The 21,300-nt window shown below is 41.9% G+C and overlaps 1 long non-coding RNA gene across 1 annotated transcript in view; it reads left to right on the top strand.

Moving 5' to 3' along the window:
• LOC140144995 (uncharacterized) overlaps nucleotides 1-21,300 on the top strand; it is a 54,293-nt gene that overhangs the window by 20,032 nt on the left and 12,961 nt on the right. The gene's annotated exons all lie outside the window — the stretch shown is intronic.

Here is a 21,300-nt window from a genome sequence, read left to right as displayed (position 1 = left end):
TAAAAGCTCTTCATAAATTGAAAACCCAATGTGCAATGGATTTATTTTTCTCATTTTTTTCAATCGATATGGACAAGTTTTGGGGCAAGTTTGCCAGTATAATTATATCTGTTGCAAATGTTTAGTACAATGCTTTTTATGGGAAAGATTAATGGACTTATATTTTTCTTTTCAGTAATTAAATAAAGAGGGAGAAAAGTATAATGTGCATGATTTTACTAAACGGGAGAGCTTGGGAGAGCTTGAGTCAAAAGGAAAGGTCTAGACCGGGCAGTAGTAGTGTTAGTCGTTAAGGAAAGGTCGATCACCTGAGGTCTATCCTCCCGACAACGGGCTAGATCGGGCAGTAGTAGTGTTAGTCGTTGAGGAAAGGTCGATCACCTGAGGTCTATCCTCCCGACAACGGGCTAGGGCTAGACGTTGAGTGAGTCGTTAAGGAAAGGTCGATCACCTGAGGTCTATCCTCCCGACAATGGGCTAGACCAGTAGTGACGTTAAGTAGTGTAATCGAAAGGTCGATCACCTGAGGTCTATCCTCCCGACAACGGGCTAGACCGGGCAGTAGTAGTGTAATCGTTAAGGAAAGGTTGATCACCTGAGGTCTATCCTCCCGACAACGGGCTAGACCGGGCAGTAGTAGTGTAGTCGTTAAGGAAAGGTCGATCACCTGAGGTCTATCCTCCCGACAACGGGCTAGACCGGGCAGTAGTAGTGTAGTCGTTAAGGAAAGGTCGATCACCTGAGGTCTATCCTCCCGACAACGGGTTAGACCGGGCAGTAGTAGTGTTAGTCGTTAAGGAAAGGTCGATCACCTGAGGTCTATCCTCCCGACAACGGGTTAGACCGGGCAGTAGTAGTGTAGTCGTTATGGAAAGGTCGATCACCTGAGGTCTACCCTCCCGACAACGGGCTAGACCGGGCAGTAGTAGTGTAGTCGTTAAGGAAAGGTCGATCACCTGAGGTCTATCCTCCCGACAACGGGCTAGACCGGGCAGTAGTAGTGTAATCGTTAAGGAAAGGTCGATCACCTGAGGTCTATTCTCCCGACAACGGGCTAGACCGGGCAGTAGTAGTGTTATTCGTTAAGGAAAGGTCGATCACCTGAGGTCTATCCTCCCGACAACGGGCTAGACCGGCAGTAGTAGTGTTATTCGTTAAGGAAAGGTCGATCACCTGAGGTCTATCCTCCCGACAACGGGCTAGACCGGGCAGTAGTAGTGTAATCGTTAAGGAAAGGTCGATCACCTGAGGTCTATTCTCCCGACAACGGGCTAGACCGGGCAGTAGTAGTGTTATTCGTTAAGGAAAGGTCGATCACCTGAGGTCTATCCTCCCGACAACGGGCTAGACCGGGCAGTAGTAGTGTGTTATTCGTTAAGGAAAGGTCGATCACCTGAGGTCTATCCTCCCGACAACGGGCTAGACCGGGCAGTAGTAGTGTAATCGTTAAGGAAAGGTCGATCACCTGAGGTCTATTCTCCCGACCCGACAACGATCACCTGAGGGCAACGGGCTAGACCGGGCAGTAGTAGTGTAGTCGTTAAGGAAAGGTCGATCACCTGAGGTCTATCCTCCCGACAACGGGCTAGACCGGGCAGTAGTAGTGTAGTCGTTAAGGAAAGGTCGATCACCTGAGGTCTATCCTCCCGACAACGGGCTAGACCGGGCAGTAGTAGTGTAGTCGTTAAGGAAAGGTCGATCACCTGAGGTCTATTCTCCCGACAACGGGCTAGACCGGGCAGTAGTGTAGTCGTTAAGGAAAGGTTGATCACCTGAGGTCTATCCTCCCGACAACGGGCTAGACCGGGCAGTAGTAGTGTAGTCGTTAAGGAAAGGTCGATCACCTGAGGTCTACCCTCCCGACAACGGGCTAGACCGGGCAGTAGTAGTGTAGTCGTTAAGGAAAGGTCGATCACCTGAGGTCTATCCTCCCGACAACGGGCTAGACCGGGCAGTAGTAGTGTAGTCATTAAGGAAAGGTCGATCGTGTAGTCGTTAAGGAAAGGTCGAAGGTCCCGATCACCGTTAAGGAAAGGTCGATCACCTGAGGTCTATCCTCCCGACAACGGGCTAGACCGGGCAGTAGTAGTGTAGTCGTTAAGGAAAGGTCGATCACCTGAGGTCTATCCTCCCGACAACGGGCTAGACCGGGCAGTAGCAGTGTAGTCGTTAAGGAAAGGTCGATCACCTGAGGTCTATCCTCCCGACAACGGGCTAGACCGGGCAGTAGTAGTGTAGTCGTTAAGGAAAGGTTGATCACCTGAGGTCTATCCTCCCGACAACGGGCTAGACCGGGCAGTACATGTAGTAGTGTAGTCGTTAAGGAAAGGTCGATCACCTGAGGTCTATCCTCCCGACAACGGGTTAGACCGGGCAGTAGTAGTGTTATTCGTTAAGGAAAGGTCGATCACCTGAGGTCTATCTTGCGACCAACGGGCTAGACCGGGCGTTAAGGAAAGTAGTCTATCCTAGTGGGCAGTAGTAGTGTAGTCGTTAAGGAAAGGTCGATCACCTGAGGTCTATCCTCCCGACAACGGGCTAGACCGGGCAGTAGTAGTGTAATCGTTAAGGAAAGGTCGATCACCTGAGGTCTATTCTCCCGACAACGGGCTAGACCGGGCAGTAGTAGTGTTAGTCGTTAAGGAAAGGTCGATCACCTGAGGTCTATCCTCCCGACAACGGGCTAGACCGGGCAGTAGTAGTGTATTCGTTAAGGAAAGGTCGATCACCTGAGGTCTATCCTCCCGACAACGGGCTAGACCGGGCAGTAGTAGTGTAATCGTTAAGGAAAGGTCGATCACCTGAGGTCTATTCTCCCGACAACGGGCTAGACCGGGCAGTAGTAGTGTAGTCGTTAAGGAAAGGTCGATCACCTGAGGTCTATCCTCCCGACAACGGGCTAGACCGGGTAGTAGTAGTAGGAAAGGTCGATAGTCGTTAAGGAAAGGTCGATCACCTGAGGTCTATCCTCCCGACAACGGGCTAGACCGGGCAGTAGTAGTGTAATCGTTAAGGAAAGGTCGATCACCTGAGGTCTATTCTCCCGACAACGGGCTAGACCGGCAGTAGTAGTGTAGTCGTTAAGGAAAGGTTGATCACCTGAGGTCTATCCTCCCGACAACGGGCTAGACCGGGCAGTAGTAGTGTAGTCGTTAAGGAAAGGTCGATCACCTGAGGTCTATCCTCCCGACAACGGGCTAGACCGGGCAGTAGTAGTGTAGTCGTTAAGGAAAGGTCGATCACCTGAGGTCTATCCTCCCGACAACGGGCTAGACCGGGCAGTAGTAGTGTAGTCGTTAAGGAAAGGTCGATCACCTGAGGTATCGGGCTAGACCGGGCAGTAGTAGTGTTAAGGAAAGGTCGATCACCTGAGGTCTATCCTCCCGACAACGGGCTAGACCGGGCAGTAGTAGTGTAGTCGTTAAGGAAAGGTCGATCACCTGAGGTCTATCCTCCCGACAACGGGCTAGACCGGGCAGTAGCAGTGTAGTCGTTAAGGAAAGGTCGATTACCTGAGGTCTATCCTCCCGACAACGGGCTAGACCGGGCAGTAGTAGTGTAGTCGTTAAGGAAAGGTTGATCACCTGAGGTCTATCCTCCCGACAACGGGCTAGACCGGGCAGTAGGGCAGGTCGATCACCTGAGGTAGTAGTGTAGTCGTTAAGGAAAGGTCGATCACCTGAGGTCTATCCTCCCGACAACGGGCTAGACCGGGCAGTAGTAGTGTTAGTCGTTAAGGAAAGGTCGATCACCTGAGGTCTATCCTCCCGACAACGGGCTAGACCTGGGCAGTAGTAGTAGTAGTGTAGTCGTTAAGGAAAGGTCGATCACCTGAGGTCTATCCTCCCGACAACGGGCTAGACCGGGCAGTAGTAGTGTAATCGTTAAGGAAAGGTCGATCACCTGAGGTCTATCTCCCGACAACGGGCTAGACCGGGCAGTAGTAGTGTGTATTCGTTAAGGAAAGGTCGATCACCTGAGGTCTATCCTCCCGACAACGGGCTAGACCGGGCAGTAGTAGTGTTATTCGTTAAGGAAAGGTCGATCACCTGAGGTCTATCCTCCCGACAACGGGCTAGACCGGGCAGTAGTAGTGTAATCGTTAAGGAAAGGTCGATCACCTGAGGTCTATCCTCCCGACAACGGGCTAGACCGGCAGTAGTAGTGTAGTCGTTAAGGAAAGGTCGATCACCTGAGGTCTATCCTCCCGACAACGGGTTAGACCGGGCAGTAGTAGTGTTAGTCGTTAAGGAAAGGTCGATCACCTGAGGTCTATCCTCCCGACAACGGGCTAGACCGGGCAGTAGTAGTGTAGTCGTTAAGGAAAGGTCGATCACCTGAGGTCTATCCTCCCGATAACGGGCTAGACCGGGCAGTAGTAGTGTAGTCGTTAAGGAAAAGTCGATCACCTGAGGTCTATCCTCGACGTCGTTAAGGAAAGGTCGATCACCTGAGGTCTATCCTCCCGACCGGGCTAGACCGGGCAGTAGTAGTGTAGTCGTTAAGGAAAGGTCGATCACCTGAGGTCTATCCTCCCGACAACGGGCTAGACCGGGCAGTAGCAGTAGTAGTGTAATCGTTAAGGAAAGGTTCGATCACCTGAGGTCTATCCTCCCGACAACGGGCTAGACCGGGCAGTAGTAGTGTAGTCGTTAAGGAAAGGTCGATCACCTGAGGTCTATCCTCCCGACAACGGGTTAGACCGGGCAGTAGTAGTGTAGTCGTTAAGGAAAGGTCGATCACCTGAGGTCTATCCTCCCGACAACGGGTTAGACCGGGCAGTAGTAGTGTAGTCGTTATGGAAAGGTCGATCACCTGAGGTCTATCCTCCCGACAACGGGCTAGACCGGGCAGTAGTAGTGTAGTCGTTAAGGAAAGGTCGATCACCTGAGGTCTATCCTCCCGACAACGGGCTAGACCGGGCAGTAGTAGTGTAGTCGTTAAGGAAAGGTCGATCACCTGAGGTCTATCCTCCCGACAACAGTAGTGTAGTCGTTAAGGAAAGTAGTGTAGTCGTTAAGGAAAGGTCGATCACCTGAGGTCTATCCTCCCGACAACGGGCTAGACCGGGCAGTAGTAGTGTTAGTCGTTAAGGAAAGGTCGATCACCTGAGGTCTATCCTCCCGACAACGGGCTAGACCGGGCAGTAGTAGTGTAGTCGTTAAGGAAAGGTCGATCACCTGAGGTCTATCCTCCCGACAACGGGCTAGACCGGGCAGTAGTAGTGTTAGTCGTTAAGGAAAGGTCGATCACCTGAGGTCTATCCTCCCAACAGGTCGACAGGCTAGACAATGGGCTAGGGCAGTAGTAGTGTAGTCGTTAAGGAAAGGTCGATCACCTGAGGTCTATCCTCCCGACAACGGGCTAGACCGGGCAGTAGTAGTGTAGTCGTTAAGGAAAGGTCGATCACCTGAGGTCTATCCTCCCGACAACGGGCTAGACCGGGCAGTAGTAGTGTAGTCGTTAAGGAAAGGTCGATCACCTGAGGTCTATCCTCCCGACAACGGGCTAGACCTGGCAGTAGTAGTGTAGTCGTTAAGGAAAGGTCGATCACCTGAGGTCTATCCTCCCGACAACGGGCTGAGACCGGGCAGTAGTAGTGTAGTCGTTAAGGAAAGGTCGATCACCTGAGGTCTATCCTCCCGACAACGGGCTAGACCGGGCAGTAGTAGTGTAGTCGTTAAGGAAAGGTCGATCACCTGAGGTCTATCCTCCCGACAACGGGCTAGACCGGGCAGTAGTAGTGTAGTCGTTAAGGAAAGGTCGATCACCTGAGGTCTATCCTCCCGACAACGGGCTAGACCGGGCAGTAGTAGTGTAGTCGTTAAGGAAAGGTCGATCACCTGAGGTCTATCCTCCCGACAACGGGCTAGACCGGGCAGTAGTAGTGTAGTCGTTAAGGAAAGGTCGATCACCTGAGGTCTATCCTCCCGACAACGGGCTAGACCGGGCAGTAGTAGTGTAGTAGCCGTTAAGGAAAGGTCGATCACCTGAGGTCTATCCTCCCGACAACGGGCTAGACCGGGCAGTAGTAGTGTAGTCGTTAAGGAAAGGTCGATCACCTGAGGTCTATCCTCCCGACAACAGGCTAGACCGGGCAGTAGTAGTGTAGTCGTTAAGGAAAGGTCGATCACCTGAGGTCTATCCTCCCGACAACAGGCTAGACCGGGCAGTAGTAGTGTAGTCGTTAAGGAAAAGTCGATCACCTGAGGTCTATCCTCCCGACAACAGGCTAGACCGGGCAGTAGTAGTGTAGTCGTTAAGGAAAGGTCGATCACCTGAGGTCTATCCTCCCGACAACGGGCTAGACCGGGCAGTAGTAGTGTTAGTCGTTAAGGAAAGGTCGATCACCTGAGGTCTATCCTCCCGACAACGGGCTAGACCGGGCAGTAGTAGTGTTAGTCGTTAAGGAAAGGTCGATCACCTGAGGTCTATCCTCCCGACAACGGGCTAGACCGGGCAGTAGTAGTGTAGTCGTTAAGGAAAGGTCGATCTGAGGTGTATCCTCGTTAAGGACAAGGCTCGAGACCGGGCACTATCCTCCCGACAACGGGCTAGACCGGGCAGTAGTAGTGTAGTCGTTAAGGAAAGGTCGATCACCTGAGGTCTATCCTCCCGACAACGGGCTAGACCGGGCAGTAGTAGTGTTAGTCGTTAAGGAAAGGTCGATCACCTGAGGTCTATCCTCCCGACAACGGGCTAGACCGGGCAGTAGTAGTGTTAGTCGTTAAGGAAAGGTCGGTCACCTGAGGTCTATCCTCCCGACAACAGGCTAGACCGTAGTAGTAGTAGTGTTAGTCGTTAGTGTCGTTAAGGAAAGGTCGATCACCTGAGGTCTATCCTCCAGAGAATGGGCTAGACCAGGCATAATGCCACAGCGTAATGTAATGAAATATATTTAATGTAAGAAAATATTAGGAATATCTATGGCTGTCAGACCAGTTATGAAACAACTGCCATTGGTATGTACATGTATCACCAAACCAATGCTGTCTGTGGTGAGGAAAATTAGTGGGTGGGCGTTAAATTTGTTTACTTTTACGCAATGTACTTATATGGTTTAGAAGATCTACGTTTTTTGGCAAACTTTTTTCATCAACTGTTTTTTAGGTATAATGGGAAGTTAGATGCATATTGCAGCAAATCTAATTGCTTTCAGCATGGTTCCTGATAACAAGTCAATATAATTGAAAACGACAGTAATTGGTAGAGGAAACAATACAATAATTTAATGTTGTGCAGGTTCTTGATAGCCTTGTGTTGCAGCTTGTTTTACATATGTAGGTGGTGCATTGGGAAACCCTCAAATCTACTTCTTCTGCTTCTAACATTTTTTTCATCAAACCCACTTTCAAAATGCTACTAGTGTCAGACCAATCCATACTCGTAATCAGTCTATTATGAGACTGAATATACGGCAGTAAATAGCGCCCTCTGTAAATAGCACCCTTAAGGTTACTCTAACCTAACCCACTTACCTAACCCACTAACCCTAACCCACTAACCCTAACCCACTAACCCTTACCCACTAACCCTAACCCACTAACCCTAACCCACTAACCCTAACCCACTAACCCTAACCCACTAACCCTAACCCACTAACCCTAACCCACTAACCCTAACCCACTAACCCTAATCCACTAACCATAACCCACCAACCCTAACCGTAATATAACATTGACAAAGAGTAACCTTAATGTATTGCCCAACTGCCCAACCTTAACGTAAAATAGGGAGCTATTTACTGCCGCATATTCAGTCTCGTATACACTGATTATGAGTATGGATTGGTCTGACACTAGTAGCATTTTGAAAGTGGGTTTGATGAAAAAATGTTAGAAGCAGAAGAAGTAGATTTTAGGGTTTCCCATTATGTCAGGCCAGTTATGAATCTTACTGCCACTGGTATTTGTCACCAACCCAGTGTTGCCTGTGGTGAAGGAAATATCATTATTGTTTTTGGTTTATCATCAGGATAGTTATCATCTAATTCTCATCGTCGGATCATTATCATGTATCATCATTATTCCATGTCAAGGCATTCTGATGTCTTCTTCCAATAACCCAATTTGTCTGGTAGCGTACCTTATTTGGTCGATATCAAGAACCAGGAGGATTAATCCAGACAGGTGTGTTGTTGAAAATGGTAGAGATACTGTCTCGTGTCACAGACATGGGAAACTCATAGACTAACCTAACCTGGAATAGCCGTGTAGTAGGATAGCATCAGGCGAATTGAACTACATGTGAACTGAGTTCACACAGTCGGGATACTCCTGTGTTGATGGCTTGTGGCTCACCCTAATGTACTTGCGGTTCGCATAGATGCGCTTGGCTTGCACTTTGCACTCGCGCCTCACAGACCAAGCCAAACTGAGCCTCTGTCAAAGGCTTGGTAGGGATATGATAGGGGTACCTGATCAGGATGCTGGAATCTAGTTGGTAGTCCCACATTTGAGACCTACATTTACAGGAATGTTACTGCTGGGGGGGTCTCAACTTTGGTTTGGTTAGGGATGAGCGACTGAAACTTCAAAAAGTACCCGACCGCAAACTAAATGACTTGAAATTCTACCAATTTTTTATAAATTTTCGCAAATTTGTGTAAAGAAAAATTTGCACTTTTTTGAGAAAATTTTGAAGAAAAAAACACCCTTTCAAATTTTCATGAAATTCTGGCCATCAATAAACCAAAATGGCAGAAAATCCACCCAAGTCTAAATGGCTGAAAATGTACCCCCAATCTGCCGCCCATCCCCATACCCTCATTTCCAATAAGACCCTCCCCTCGGTTTTGCTGTTCAAATGGGTCATGTTTTTCATAGAAAAACGACTCGGTGCCAAAAATATAAAAATTCTACGCCGGGCAGCCGGACTTGATGACCAAGCACTACGCCGGGCAGCCGGACTTGATGACCAATGAAGATGGTGGGATCTAGAGGGCGCCCCCACACTTGAGGAATACATATACAGGGATGTGCTATCCAAATGGGTGTCTTGTTACAACCTTGACAAGGATCCATTAAAAACAACTATTTAATCAATTCCATTCTTATCACATAGCTTTTTTGTTGTATTTCAAATTTTTATCCTATTTTGTTTTTAATTGTGTATTTTGTGTACATTTTAAATATTTATGATTTTTATGCCTCCACCGCGAGGCATACTGTTTTTTTTTTTTTTTCCTTCTGTGCTTCTGTGCTTACGTCCGGATGCCATATCTCAGGCACGGATGGGCGGATTGACTTCAGATTTTCAGGATAGGTGGGTCATGGTTAAAAACTCTGGCTACTTTTTTTTGGGTGAAGTTCAAGGTCATATACTGAGGTAAAAAGTCATTTGAGGTCAGGGGCTAATTTTCCTTATTTACCTCTTCTCGGAGACTAGGGTCACATGTTCCTCAAACTTGGTGGGTGGGTGCATCTTGACAAGTTTGTATTGGTTAGTGGGTCAAGGTCACCTGAGGTCATGCAGGGGTCATTTGAGGTCAAATTAGCAAAAACTGTCATGTGGCCATGAAACTTGTTAGGTACAGTCAACATTTAGAGCCGAATTTTTGGAAGGACATTTTGGGGTCACCCAGGGGTCATCTAAGGTCAAATTAGTAAAAACTGTCGTATGGGAATGTAACTTGGTGGGTACAGCCAACATTTAGAGCCTAATTTTTGGACTGCTTGTGCTTGTGATAATTTTGGGGTCATCCAGGGTCATCCAGGGGTCATCTGAGGTCAAATTAGTAAAGACTGTCGTATGTGCATGAAATTTGGTGGGTACAGTCAATATATAGAGCCAAATTTTTGGAAGGTCATTTCGGGGTAAGACTGTATGTCTGTCAGGCCAGTTATGAAACAAACTGCCATTGGTATTTATCACCAAGCCAATGCTGTCTGTGGTGAGGAAAATTAGTGGGTGGGCGTTAAATTTGTTTACTTTTACGCAATGTACCTATATGGTTTAGAAGATCCACGTTTTGGTAAACTTTACTCAGTTTACTGTATGGATCACAACAACCCAAGGCCTAAAGCATTTCATTAAATTCAATACCTAAGATTATTCCAAATAAGCTGTTCTTTAAACAGCTTGGGAATACATGGTTATTGATGATAAAGATGCCTAAAATCACTGCTTGTGCCTAAAACATTGTTATGGATCGCAACAACCCAAGGCCTAAAGCATTTCATTAAATTCAATACCTAAGATTATTCCAAATAAGCTGTTCTTTAAACAGCTTGGGAATACATGGTTATTGATGATGAAGATTCCTAAAATCATTGCTTGTGCTTGTGCTTGTGATAATTTTGGGGTCATCCAGGGTCATCCAGGGGTCATCTGAGGTCAAATTAATAAAAACTGTCGTATGTGCATGAAATTTGGTGGGTACAGTCAATATATAAAGCCAAATTTTTGGAAGGTCATTTCGGGGTCATCCGAGGTCATCCAGGGGTCATCTGAGGTCAAATTAGTAAAAACTGTCACCCAGCTTTGTATCAACTTGTGAGTATGTGCCACATCACTCTCTTTGGTGGAGGCATCACGGTCGACGCTTTGCGTCGAAAACCGCGACATCCGAGAACCCCGGTCCATCCAGTTTGTATTATAAGTATGTTACAGTGGGAGGGTCTGCTTCTAAAAGGAAATTGAAAGTAGACGGCAAATTCAAGGGTGGAGCCGGTAGGCGTAGGTGCTAGGTCCCTCCAGGCTCCCCCTCGACCATTCAAGGGTGGAGCCGCGGGGATATGTATGTCTGTCAGGCCAGTTATGAAACAAACTGCCATTGGTATTTATCACCAAGCCAATGCTGTCTGTGGTGAGGAAAATTAGTGGGTGGGCGTTAAATTTGTTTACTTTTACGCAATGTACCTATATGGTTTAGAAGATCCACGTTTTGGTAAACTTTACTCAGTTTACTGTCTTAAGAAAATATTACCACAAGGTAAGACTTTGTCTGTCAGGCCAGTTATGAAACAACTGCCATTGGTAGGCCTATTTATCACCAAGCCAATGCTGTCTGTGGTGAGGAAAATTAGTGGGTGGGCGTTAAATTCTTTTACTTTTACGCAATGTACTTAAATAATTAGGCCTAACTGATTGAACACGACAATCATGATATACGATTACGATTAAAAATACAGTCAATTCAAATCGCGTAAACTATGTTTGTTCACTTACACATATATATGGATTTAGGCATGTATAGTATGTACTTCATGATGTAATTTTAAAATATTTTGATTGAATGAAGATGATATTTCATTAGTAATTTAAACTATTATATTATTAACTCATACCTAATCTATGACAAAAAAATTGTAAATGCCAATAATATTATATACACATCTTAAATTCTCGAGTGAGACGGTGAATGCCCTCTAATTCAGTTCAATACAAAATGTCTCATAAGAATAATTTAAAAATCGTTATCATGGACTTCTTAAGCAGTCAAGTTATCTCAATTGTTAAGGCATTCTACTATGGTGCGAGAGGTTGCTGGTTCGAACCCTGGCAGTGCCTAGTATGCTCTCGTGGAAAAAATTGAGTTAGCTTGAGATCCCCCTAGACAAGGAACTTACTGCTAATTGTCTCACTATATATCACTGCGCTTTTTAAAAAAAATTTGGAAATGCCTACTTGTGTATCCAACATGCACTTACACCTAAATTGTTTTCCCCCCAAATTTGATTAACGGAATACTGCGATTTCCCAAAAATTCTTGAAAAGTATTTTTGTGCATGGATGATAACTGGTACACACACACACATGACTAACTAATGTCGTGGGGCGCGCCTGTGTGTGTTAAGTTAATCATCTGTGTACATTAATCCTTTTCCTGAATTTTGGGAAATTACTATTTTCTAATTAGAAACAATAAGTAAATGCAATGATTTAAAAAGGAACCCAATCTAGTTACGTTACCAATTTTTAAATCATTCTTATGAGATGTATCCAATTATATAGCATAATTCTGCAAATCTTTCATATTTGAAAAAAATCTACACAGTTTTGGGTTACAACATTCAAAATGCATTGCACATAATGAACTTTACAGTATTGATATTTCAGCACTGCCTGAACCATTGTAGGTGACATTTCCATGCAAAACCCCATTATTCTGCATTGCCCCTTGGCCTGCCAAAATCACTTGCCTCCCCCCCTTGGCCTGCCTTAGAATCTTTGCCTCCCCTTGAACATGCCAAATTTTTGGGACCCCAATTTACAAACCTTAAATGGTCTAGAGTGTAGCGAGCAGGAAAATTTGCATATTAAAGCATTTCTGTAGTGTTTTCCCAAGCCTTGGGAAAAAATTGCTTGTCCCCCCTCATCTTGTCAAAAATTGCTTGTCCCCCCTTTCAGCTCGCCAAAAATTTCTCCCCCCCAATTTTACCCTCTCTCAGGGCTCATAATTATTGCACAGCCCCTTACATGTACATCATATGGCTAACATTCAGTGCTAAATTTCATTTCCAAGAATTAATGTTAATTCTGTTATGTAACCTTGCAAAAACAATTTTGGATTAAAAGAAACAGGTGATTTTTGGATGAATATTGATATTTGTCAGCTAACATAATTACCTAAGTATATAAAACACATATTACTCAAATGTTTTGATATTTTCATTTTTCTTTATCAAACATGGACTGCTTTTCATTTTCTATGGGAATTTACGTACAGCATTATTCTGCAATGCTCTTTTCATCATTCCGCAATGTGACCTAGTGCTGGAAAATTTGGCATAATGAGACAATGCCCATGATTTTTTCAAATGGATACTGATAGTTGTTAGTTTACATCCTAAGCTTTACAGTAAGTGGCATATTTAATATCACAGATTACTAAACTCACAATTTGCCAAAAATGTTTCAGTGAAGAAAATACTGCTCCTGTGCGCATTGTGGTTTTTGCAATAAACATCCCGTAAGTTCTTCCATAAATATTTGGGTTTAAAACAAAAGCAGTTCTCGAAAGAAATGGTGCACCGTTAATTAGCGAGTATTATATAGCACTTAAATGCTACATCACGCTACTAGGGGAAATCAGCACCAGAGTACTAGGTACCACTACTAATTAGTTGAATTAGCTAAAATGCTATAATTGGTGTTATTAGCGCTGAAATGCTACATCCGGCTAATTAGCACTAGGTAAAGATAATTAGTGTTATTAGCGCTAAAATGCTACATCACGCTAATTAGCACTAGGTAATGATAATTAGTGTTATTAGCGCTAAAACGCTACATCACGCTAATTAGCACCAGGTACCGATAATTGTCATTATTAGCGCTAAAACGCTACATCACTGTAATTAGCACTAGGTACCGATAATTGGTGTTATTAGCGCTAAAACGCTACATCACACTAATTTGCACTAAGTAAAGATAATTAGTGTTACTAGCTCTAAAATGCTACATAATGGTAATGAGCACTAGATACCAATAATTGGCGTTATTAGCACTAGCACTAGGTACCGATAATTGGTGTTAACTTATTAGGGCTAAAACACTAATTAGCTCTAGGTACTGATAATCATGCTAAATTAGCGCTAATAGTGCTAAATAACACCATTGCTAATTAGTGAGTGTGTGCTAATTATCGCTCATTGACACTGTTAGCATTCGCGCTGGTGCTATCTACACTTAAAGATGTTGAAAGGAAACATTTTGTTGACTGTTTTTTGAATACTTTTTACACCATTCGATGGTGATTCTACATGCCCCATTCTTAAAAAAAACATAATAAAAACCTATGTCATTTACTTTTAATGTAAGAATTTGCGAAATAAACATATTAATTATACTTGGGAAATAGGTTAATATAATTCAGGTTGGTCATATACTGCCAAATTCTAGTAAATTAATTTACTGCCTTTGGCGTAAATACTGAGTAATACCAACATTTACCACCGAGATGCCACTTAAGGCCACTCAAGGAGCATAGTGTGCTGTGGTTTGGAGAGTCATGTACACTGGTGCTGCAGACGAGCAATATCTGGACATGTAAAACCCGGATGTAACAGTTGCAAGCCTTTTCGTAAAGAGCAGGGGATCGGCCAAGGCCTGTTGTCTGTCACACTCAGCATTGAGGTCAACTAGCGCTGCCCTTAGGGGCTTGGTATCATATCGACCCATGGTGCGATTCCCTAAAATCACTGTTTGTGCCTAAAACATTGTTATGGATTGCAACAACCCAAGGCCTAAAGCATTTAATTAAATTCAATACCTAAGATTATTCCAAATAAGCTGTTCTTTAAACAGCTTGGGAATACATGGTTATTGATGATGAAGATTCCCTAAAATCACTGCTTGTGCCTAAAACATTGTTATGGATTGCAACAACCCAAGGCCTAAAACATTTCATTAAATTCAATACCTAAGATTATTCCAAATAAGCTGTTCTTTAAACAGCTTGAGAATACATGGTTATTGATGATGAAGATTCCCTAAAATCACTGCTTGTGCCTAAAACATTGTTATGGATTTTGCAACAACCCAAGGCCTAAAACATTTCATTAAATTCAATACCTAAGATTATTCCAAATAAGCTGTTCTTTAAACAGCTTGGGAATACATGGTTATTGATGATGAAGATTCCATAAAATCACTGCTTGTGCCTAAAACATTGTTATGGATTGCAACAACCCAAGGCCTAAAACATTTCATTAAATTCAATACCTAAGATTATTCCAAATAAGCCGTTCTTTAAGCAGCTTGGGAATTCATGGTAATTGATGATGAAGATGCCCTAAAATCACTTCTTGTGCCTAAAACATTGTTATGGATCGCAACAATCAAAAGCATTTCATTCAATTCAATACCTAAGATTATTCCAAATAAGCTATTCTTTAGGCATTCGATTATGGTGCGAGAGATTGCGGGTTCGAAACCTGGTGGTGCTCTCGTGGAAAAATTGAGTTAGCTTGAAATGCCCCTGGACAAGGAACTTACTGCTAATTGTCTCGTTGTATCCCGTACGAAACTTGGGGAGGGTGTCTGCTCTTGTAGCGCAAAGTGCCTGATTTGTTTTTAATGGTTTATGGAATGATGTGGGGCCGGAGTGGTCAGCGACAAGCTGTAAAAGTATGCTGAGGCTTGTGGATCAACGTCTAGGCGTTGTGCCTGTGCGTAGTGCACTATAAATCACTGCGCTTTTTTAAGCAGCTTGGGAATACATGGTTATTGATGATGAATATATGCTACAGCTGTAAACTTCAGAATATGAAAGTACACTTACCACCTGATGCTTTCTATGAAAGTACACTTACCACCTGATGCTTTCTATGAAAGTACACTTACCACCTGATGCTTTCTATGAAAGTACACTTACCACCTGATGCTTTCTATGAAAGTACACTTACCACCTCATGCTTTCTATGAAAGTACACTTACCACCTGATGCTTTCTATGAAAGTACACTTACCACCTGATGCTTTCTATGAAAGTACACTTACCACCTCATGCTTTCTATGAAAGTACACTTACCACCTCATGCTTTCTATGAAAGTACACTTACCACCTCATGCTTTCTATGAAAGTACACTTACCACCTCATGCTTTCTATGAAAGTACACTTACCACCTCATGCTTTCTAACACTGCTGTTGCTTAGTATACTATGTAGGCGTAATATGCTAGGTCCAGCTCTTTGGGCTGGACTCATATGCTACATGCTTGCCAAGTCCTTAACGGTGCCCGGTGGAATTAAAACTGCATGCTCTCTATAATACTGATATTTACTTGAAACAAAAAAGTTGCACAAGTACACAACTTTAAGGTTATACTGGGTTTTCAATGGGGTCTATCCTCTAATGCAAATGATGGAGCTTGTGCATAAGATGTTTGTGAGTCCCCTTGTCTAATGCTTTTGTGAAATCCAACACAGCTACAATGATGGTTTTCTTGCTGGCGTTTGAAGCATTAATGTTTGTGAGCAGTTTTTCGTCATAATTAAACGGAGATGCGAGAGAAGTTCAATACAGCTACACAATTAGTGGAGATGACACAAGTTTGGTATTCCATGAGGCAGAGAGACGTTGATATGAGGGAGTGTGTTCTCCTTTGTGACCACACTTTGAATTTGCTGATTCAGAATTTTGCAATGGCATTATGCACTGGATGCACTGTTGGAGTTTGTTCCATCTGATGTCCATTTTTGGTTCTTTCCCAGCCCAGCTATCTACCTTGTTGTGCCATGGTTAACTTTGTTGTGGAGTCTAATAACTTTCTGGAAACTTGCTTCATTTTCTGTATATTTCCATGCCAGGTCTGTCTTCTAAATAGCTTTCTTAGGCCCCAAAAAAAGTTTGCATATATGCAAATTAGGAAATTAGGGTGTTTAGAAAAGTTTATCCTATAATTGTACCTTATAATTATTCACATTGTTGTTGCATTGAGGTAACTGAACTGTCAATTCATAGAAATGAGACTTCTACCACATAAAATTCATTCGGATTTAAAAAATAAAAAATCACTGCACCATTAGCTCAGTTGGTAGAGCACCAGCTTCATTCAAAACTGGTGGTCCTAGGTTCAAATCCTGGATGGTCAGTGAAATTTTTTGGTAAAATCTGAATGGATTAAAAGTATGGTAGAAATCTTATTTCCATAAAATGGCATAGTTCAGTATACTCCATGCAACAACCATAGCTCAAAAGTTGTGGAGTGTAGACCTTGCCACAGGTTTCCAGACTATTTACCCAGCATCCATGGTCTTTTTAGCTGTCACACGTCTTTTCAAGTGATGTGTGTGCACGTTCATTGATAGACATTATGTAACCCTATTGACTGAATGATTTATTGCAGTCAGCTTCCCAAATGCAAACATTTGTACGCCATTTTACAAGTATATTATTGCTAAATTATGTTTTACAAGTCTTATACGTTTTAAACATTCCATCTTCCAATTCGAAGATTCATCAGTAATAACAAAGTAGTGGTATGCATTGTATGTCAGATGAGGGAGGCAAATTCTCAGTAAAATTCACGTTTTTTCTCTGAAGAGTCATCAAAACATTTGGATTTCAGAACTTTTCATTGATCTGTTTACTATCTAGGCAAACCCTGTATATCAGTTGATAAATTCAATATTGGATAGCATAGCATTATTAAGTCCTCTATTTTTATCAAAATTTCTGTGAAGTAGAGAGGATCTAATTCACTTTTTGCTCCAAAATTCATAATGCAATAGTGTTTCAAAGAGATGGTTGTACAATTTAATCATTACTACATTTAATAATTTATTTTGAAGGGTACCCAAATAAAAGCACTAATCTTAAGGGCTCCCAGTGAACAATAGGAGACTAATTATGACAGTTAGGGTAAACACCCTACTCTTTTTAAACTGACTGCTTATAGGCCTGTATGATACATACTTTTATCTTTCCTTAGTTAACATACTCAAGACAGCACTGTGCAATAGGTTTCATTTTAAAAACTTTTGTCACCATTAACATCACAAATAATTGAACAATGTTATTGATTGCTGAAAAATATGTCAAAAACAATGGTCTTTGTTGCATAGAAATACTACAAGATAGATTATTCTTCAAACAGTGGTAATGATATGGTTTACTGGTGATAAGATATATAAGATCAATATATGCATGCAGAATAAGATGTAAAATAAAACAGAAAAAAGAAAAAAAAAAAAAAAAAAAAAAAAAAAAAAAAAAAAAAAAAAAAAAAAAAAAAAGAAAAAAAAAAAAAAAAAAAAAAAAAAAAAAAAAAAAAAAAAAAAAAAAAAAAAAAAAAAAAAAAAAAAAAAAAAAAAAAAAAAAAAAAAAAAATTGAAAAAAAAAAAAAAAAAAAAAAAAAAAAAAAAAAAAAAAAAAAAAAAAAAAAAAAAAAAAAAAGAAAAGAAAAAGAAAAGAAAGAAAAAAAAATAGAAAAAAAAAGAAAAAAAAGAAAAGAAAGAAAAAAAAATATGTAAAAATATTCTGTGAGGCAAATTCTCCAAACCCTTATCATAGTTATTATTGTCATGCAGAAGTTAATGTTCAATGTTGCTTTTGGATCAGGCACATGCAGCTTTATGATGGATATACATGATTTAAAGTGCTTTCAAAATTAAATGATTCAAATCGTCCATAAAAATAATGCAAAAAGTCACACAATATTTTTACTCATTTTCCATATTTACCATTTTTGTCTTGATGTGGCAGTGACGTCAATGCATTGAGACAGTTGCTTTGCACTTGCACCTATTCGGCGTCTTTAAGCATGTGCATGTCTATGCCAGTGCTTTGACCGAACACTAGCGATTTGAAGCCGTGCTCAATGAAATATGCACTGAAGTCACTGCCACATCAGGGTGAAAAATTATATAGATGTTATGAAAAAATATTCCTTATAATATTTGAATATTCTTACCATAAGTGAGGAAAATAAATATAAGTAGGAAGCTTGCATTTGATTTGTGCAGATACTGACAATTGGCCTCACATGGAAATATATGTATCAAAAGACACATTTGTTGTCAAACATGTTGCACCTTTCTCAGGCCATGATCTTGTGCAGCAACATTTGTCCATCTTTAATTAACTGGTGAATAAAAAGCAATAATGACAAAAATACAACAAAGAAGCAGTTGGTGACTTTATGTGAATGGTGAAGTGTTGATAGGAATTACCATTGTGAATGGATAGCAGTGACTCAATGAAGCCATTGCATATAGCCACGTATAAAGGGCAGCATGATTTGTAGCTGAAACTTGTGAAATATCCTAATTGGGATATCATTCTTGACAGGAGAGACACTGTGGTGTAGTAATCAATGGAGAAAATGGACTGACTGGCATGATAGCCAATAATACTAACAATCAAGTGTACCACCAGTACAATTGGAGTGAAAACTTATAAATCCTGAAGACTATTATGATGATGAATTGAGTTTCACCCACAATGAATTAAAACACTCACTGAACTGAAAAACATTTTGATAACGGAATAGCAGCATTTCATCACCGTTTTCATTGGCAAGATTGTTCAAATTGGAGTGAACTTACGCTGAACTGAAAAACATGCTGATACCACAGAATAACACTATGTTCATCACTGTTTTCATTGGCAACTTACAGTCTCAACAAGATCTTGAGATTTCAACTGATAGCATGGAGAAGCAGGCGAAGGGCGGAGCCAGTTATAGCAGCACTCGAAAGATTCGGCAATATATTGATTTATTGCCTGGAGTTCTGCACACCTTAATTTCTTCAATCATCTGCCAAAGACTTTAGAACATCACTGGAACTTTAGAACATCACTGGAACTTGGAACCTTTCATCATCATTCACCATTCACTATTTCTAAAACGATGTACACCAAACTCCTTCACACCAAACATTGAATTCCTTGTATATACTTGTTCCTCATTCAAATTCATATCAAGGAAGATGAGGTAACCATGGTAATCTTTAAACATGATTTCCAAATCTTTAAAAGTTGTTATTGTCATAATTGTTTAATGCTGCTTCTGCACCAATCACATGTAGTTTTATGATGGGTAAACCCTGGAGTATACAATAAGCACTGATGCTTTATAGACTGCCAAACTTCTCAGCCTGGCCCCAAAATAGGTCCACTCTACACTTAATCATAATCACTGTATTAAGGTAGATTATTCTGAAAATCAAAAATAACTGATGCATTAGCTCAGTTGGTAGAGCATCGGCATGATAACCGAAGGTCCCAGGTTAAAATCCTGGATGGTCAGTGGATTTTTTCACCCCACCCATTTGCAATGTGTTGCTGGGCCGGGAAAACTGCTATGTACTTGTGGACCTTGAACATGTTGAACAAGTTTAAAACAACTGCTACATCATATCATAACTACTGTTTGAAGAATAATCTACTGTCATGGCAGTCTATAAAGCATTGATAATTAAGAGACATGCAAGATAAATCATAAACTTTTAAAGCACTTAATCAGTGTTTAATGTATACTCTAGAGTAAAGCAAAACTTCCTCAAAAACATGTTTGTTTCCCATTGACTATATACAATTTAAATATATTTTTATGATGTTAGGCCCTAAACCAGACGGGCACGGTGGCTCAGTGGTTACGGCCTTGGACTCATAATCTGAGAGCTTGCTTGATGTGCATGGGTTCGAGTCCCCATCCCACCACCGTGTTGCGCCCTTGGGGCAAGGCGCTTTGCCTCGCTTGCCTCACCCCACCCAGGTGCAATGGGAAACTGTTAGGGGTTGTCACAGTCGTTGTACTGATGAATCCTGCGCCAATTGTAGGCTGCAAACGTGGTTCCGACATATTCTAATGACGGCAGAATAAATGTAAAGCGCTTTGAGGCTGTTTGCGGCATAAAGCGCTATATAAATATCTACATTTAAAAAAATTTTAAAATCACAATTAAAGTTTCTATAAATGGGTTATTACAGTTTAAATCCATACACTGCCTATCTTCCACACAGGGAGTGTGAATTACAAATGGGATTTATAGAGTGAATGGGAGCATCATGGCCCAGGGGTATAAGGGGTGCTCCATGCACCATTTTGATTTCGAAGGGGCATGAGTTTCTTGGGAAAAAATTTGGCTACTAGTGAGATGAAAAAAAATGCCTTGCAGCAAAAAAACTCCCCCCCTCCAGAATACGTCTGTACATCCTACCAAGGTTTAAGATGTAAAAAATAAACATTGCATGGGTGACTCCATTCAAATCTACACCCTACGATCTGTATGGGAGATTAAGGTCATGTCTATAGGGGTGTATGGAATAGGCCAGTATTTTGAAGCTTTAATATAGACAATGCCAAAAGTCACACAGCACGGGATATTTAGGTCCACTCTACACCAAATCATAATCACTGCCTTTGAAATTAATCTATCTTGATGGAAGTTTCTAATCAATTTTGTTTAAAATAAAATGCATGCACAGATTCTTTAGTCATTTAACCACTATATTGAGTAACAGGTGTAGGCCAGTTCTTCTGTGGCGAACTGGTCAAGCGGGGCTTCCTGTTTAAGGATTGATACACTTTGAAATACACAAACGTATCAAATTTCTCAGTACACAACTTTGGAATAGGGAAATCCACTGACAGTGAAAATTGGCCAAAGGGCTTTCGCCCACTGCTATCCTGGCCAAGATGCCCTTCAAAAGTATGGGTAATCTTATTGAGGTGATCATTAGAACTTGGTTACCGATAGTAATTTTTATTCAAATTTTGATGACTCTTCAATAAACAGCTTGAATTTGTAGTTTTTAAACATGAGTTAATTCATACACAAAAGGCAACCCACTGCTTTGATAGTTGGCTTCCTCAAGTACATATTCTTTATGCTCCACTGGTGGATGATATA

This window comes from Amphiura filiformis, unplaced genomic scaffold (assembly GCF_039555335.1).
Source record: "Amphiura filiformis unplaced genomic scaffold, Afil_fr2py scaffold_110, whole genome shotgun sequence".
NCBI classification, from domain to species: Eukaryota; Metazoa; Echinodermata; class Ophiuroidea; order Amphilepidida; family Amphiuridae; genus Amphiura; species Amphiura filiformis.
This window is presented reverse-complemented; position numbering and strand designations above follow the sequence as displayed.